Source organism: Mustela putorius, unplaced genomic scaffold, assembly GCF_011764305.1.
Source record: "Mustela putorius furo isolate JIRA1106 unplaced genomic scaffold, ASM1176430v1.1 tig00000151_pilon_pilon_pilon, whole genome shotgun sequence".
NCBI lineage: Eukaryota > Metazoa > Chordata > Mammalia > Carnivora > Mustelidae > Mustela > Mustela putorius.
In genome coordinates, this window is record NW_025421296.1 from 1,065,644 (window position 1) to 1,069,872 (window position 4,229).

Sequence of the window (4,229 nt, forward strand, 5' to 3'; positions counted from 1 at the left end):
GGTTCAGTTAGGCAGCCAACTCTTGGTTTTGACTCAGGTCATGATCTCATGGATTGTGAGATCGAGCCCCATATTGGGCTCCACACCAGTTGGGGAGTCTGCTTGAAAATTCTGTCCTTCTGGCCCTCCCCCCATTCCGGCTCTCTCACTCCCTCTCAAATAAATCTTTTTCAAAAATGTTTATGATCACTAATTCTGAATAGAGATTACGAGTATGATAAAATAATGACACTCCGGGTGCCTGGGTGGCTCAGTTGGTTAAACAACTGCCTTTGGCTCAGGTCATGATCCTGGAGTACCAGAATTGAGTCCCGCATCGGGCTCCCAGCTCCACGGGGAGTATGCTTCTCCCTGCGGCCTTCTGCTCTCTCATGATCTCTCTCACCATCTCTCTCTCTCAAATAAATAAACAAAATCTTAAAAAAAAAAAAAAAAAAAGGAAGAATAACACTCCCTCACCTCCAAAGATATCCATGTCCTAATTCTTAGAATTGTGAATGTTGCTTGACATGGTAAGAGGAATTAAGCTTGCAGATGCTAATTGGTAAACAGATGATCCTTGATTATCCCGGGTTATTTAGGTAGGCCCGGTATAATCACCAGGGTCCTTAAAATTGGAAGAGAGAGGCCGAAGAGAGTCAGAGGGAGCTGTGAGTGTGGATGAATGATCAGAGAGATGCTAAGTTGCTGGCTTTGAAGATGGAGGAAGAGGACCACAAGTCAGAGAATGGGGCCATCTTAATGAGTTGGACAAGGCACAGCAATAGATTCTCCCCTAAAACCTCCAGAATGAACACTGCCCTGCTGACAGCTTAATTTTAGCCCTTTGAGACTTGGGTCAGATTTCTGATGTCCAAAACTATGCAATAACAAATTCAGTTGTTTTAAGGCACTAAATCTGTAGAATTAGTTACAGCAGCAGTTGGAAATGAATACAGTGAGTCTCATTATTATTTATTAGGAGATTTTAAAAGAGCCGTATCTATGTAGTATATACATACTACCTTTATAATTAGGAAAACCTCATGTTTATTATTTTTCAAATCATACTGAAATAATAATGAAGGCAGTGGTAAAATTGAGCATTTAGACTCCAAACTGACCACACCCTTACTGTTCTTTAAAGTTCTTAATATCACTTCATGAGAAAATTGACTTCTGAAGACTCACACAATAAAAAATGACAATTTTAATGGCTTATGAACAATTAAACCTCAATTTAGTATTTATTGAGGGCCTACAGAAGAGCAGGCAGCATCTAAATAAATCCATCAGCTGACTTGTATCTTTTCCACAGAATTCCTTAACAGGCAGAGCATGGCCTTCTCCACAGGACAGTGTGCAGCCGCTTTCCGGCATTGTTCCCTGCTTGCATTTCCCCTAAGGTGCTTGGAGGCTGTGGTGGTGACAGTGGCAGTCTGAGCTGGTTGGGAGGGAGGTTGTCAGACAAGCTGAGGTAGAATTATCGGTGTCGCCACCCACTGAAGAGGTAGTGGCACTGGTAAGAGAGGGGTCTGGGTGGGTAGGAGTGAGGGACTCTTTCGCAATTAGTTACAACACTAGGGAGCCACAAAGTGTCCTTGTTGTTGCAACACGCTGATTTTCTTATTCTCCTTTGGTAATTTTTGACCAGGTCAGGTGGACCAGAGAAAAAGGCAATCTATCTGAAGGGGTGGTGAACCAGCCACCTTTTTCTTCCTTTGCTCCAAATTCCATGGCATGCTACATAAAACTGCCAGTGCTCTGTCTAACCTAAACTCCCACTCCCGTTTTCTCTCTCCAGGCAGTTTGCTGGAAGCACACCATCAACCCTTCACTCCCCATCTCACTCTTGAACCTCCAACTGTCAATTCACTATCTCCAGGCTATTCCCTCAGCTGGAATAATACCCTTCTCTTCATTTTAAAGTGGTTTTCTCCTTCAGAGCTCAACTCAAATGCCAAGTGCTTCTTGCAACAATAGGTGAACACATGTGCCGAGGACGTTCAGATCTACTATTGAATTGGTCCCATTTGAGTCTTGCTTTCTCATCTTATGGTGTGTTTCTTTGAACAGTACCACTGGTGCTGCTGCCTAAGACCTCCCTTCAGTCAGGACCCTTGTTTGGTGACCCCTGGCTCTTTGCTCCCTTAGCTCTCTGCCTAAGTCTCTATATTATCACTTATTTCACCCTGCTTCACAGTTAATTAGTTACTGTTGTACATCCTCCCTTCTGACCCCGCTGTCAGGTTTTGTGTTTTTTTTTTTAAGATTTTATTTATTTATTTGACAGAGACAGATCACAAGTAGGCAGAGAGGCAGGCAGAGAGAGGAAGGAAAGCAGGCTCCCTGCTGAGCAGAGAGCCAGATGTGGGGCTCCATTCCAGGATCATGACCTGAGCCGAAGGCAGAGGCTTTAACCCACTGAACCACCCAGGTGCCCCCGCCCCCGTCAGTTTTTTGAAGACAGGTACATTGTCTTATCCTCCTATGAAATGTAAATCCATAACCTGTAGCATGGAGAGCTTTATAAAATAAAACATATATACTAAGTTATGGAACAGGCATTTCTTCAGCTTCTCCTACCCTGAATATTGACAGTCTAATGGTTTCAAAAAGTTGAGAAGTTTCTTTCCCCCATACCAGCAGTCTTAATGTCTAAAGTTCACACAGGTGTGTGTCACAGCCTGGAATTAGAAAATGCTACTAAAACTGCTGCTTGCTGCTTTTTTTTTTTTTTTTAAGGTTTAACAAGCAGGACCTGTTGCTTAATGAAGTAAGTAATGAACCTTGTAGAAATGTCTCTAAGATTTCAAGGTGGATTGGTGGATAATATCATTGGAGAGGCAATGCAGGGAAATAATCATCTCTTCAGCTGAACAGAGACCACCTGTGTTGCTCCCAACTGAGCACACTTTTGTCTGCTAAAACATGGCGGGGGAGGGGGGGGCGCAGGGAATAGACAGATTCTGGGAGACTGGTTTAACCTGTTGGCAGGAATGCTCTGCTGAATGAGGCAATGGTAGTTCAAGCTGGATTTGAGATTCTTTGCAGGCAGTTATTGAACAGTTTCAAAGCCACTTAAAAGAAGTATGGATGTAAGTGAAAACTCAGTAAATTTCCCACAAACACTTTGGTTGTTTGACGAATAAGCACGTCTGATAATTCTCAGAGGACATAAACTGCTGATGCCTTCCAGGAATGGCATCTCCCCAAATTATATTGCTAATTTGCCCTGGGTGAAGCAAAACTCTAGAAACTAGTACATGTTTACAAAATAAAGACCCTAATGTAAAAAATACAAAGAGCATCCAGGTTGATGGGAATACAAAGATACAAAGAGATATCTCTTTTGTCAAAATCTGTTTGTTTCCATCGCTAAGGATTATGTTCTATTCTTTGAAAGAATTCTGTGTGTATGTAAAAGTAAATACTTTTTCATTTATTTTACAAAACTACATACATATTTAACTTGGAAAAACAAGACAATATATTTGTCCAAAATAAAGCTTACTCATACCTTTTTTTTTTCCTTTCTTGTTTTTTCTTTTTTTCTGAAACAAATATTTCCAGGAGCAGAGACTTCTTTTTGTGGAATATATATTTCCATTTGCAAATGAGATGAAGGGATGAATTAAAAGAGCCATGACTGTCACTGGTGAGAGCAGAAAGTAGAAAAATATAATCATTTTTCCTGTACTCCGTCTCAGTGACCTTCTCTGTCAGGAAGGAATGGTTGCCAGCATCCCTCCCACTTTCTGGTGGTAAGAAGAAAGAAACTCACAAAGGCCTCGTGCTGCATATTCTGGAACCACACATACTTAATCTTCATCTAACAAAGTAGAAAGGAAAGGCAGGCACATACAAATACAATCATTTTTCTTTCCAAGTATTTCTCTGAAAGAAACACCCAGTTATAAAAATGTTAGCCAAAGAACACGTTTTAGCATACCGGGAATTTTTAAAGGGAGAGGGATGAGAATCCAACTCATAAGCTCTGGATTCTACTCACCGTTTCCAAAGGCCCATTTTGTCGTGGCCATTTAGTGATTGTATTATAATTTAAAAGATCAGGGTTGCCTGGGTGGCTCGGTTGGTTAAGCATCTGACTTTGGCTCAGGTCCTAATCCCAGGGTCCTGGAATCGAGTCCCACATTGGACTCCTTGCTTAGTAGGGAGTCTGTGTTCTCCCCCCTCCTCTGTCAAATAAATAAATAAGATCTTAAAAAAAAAAAAAAGTGAAGTTTTCT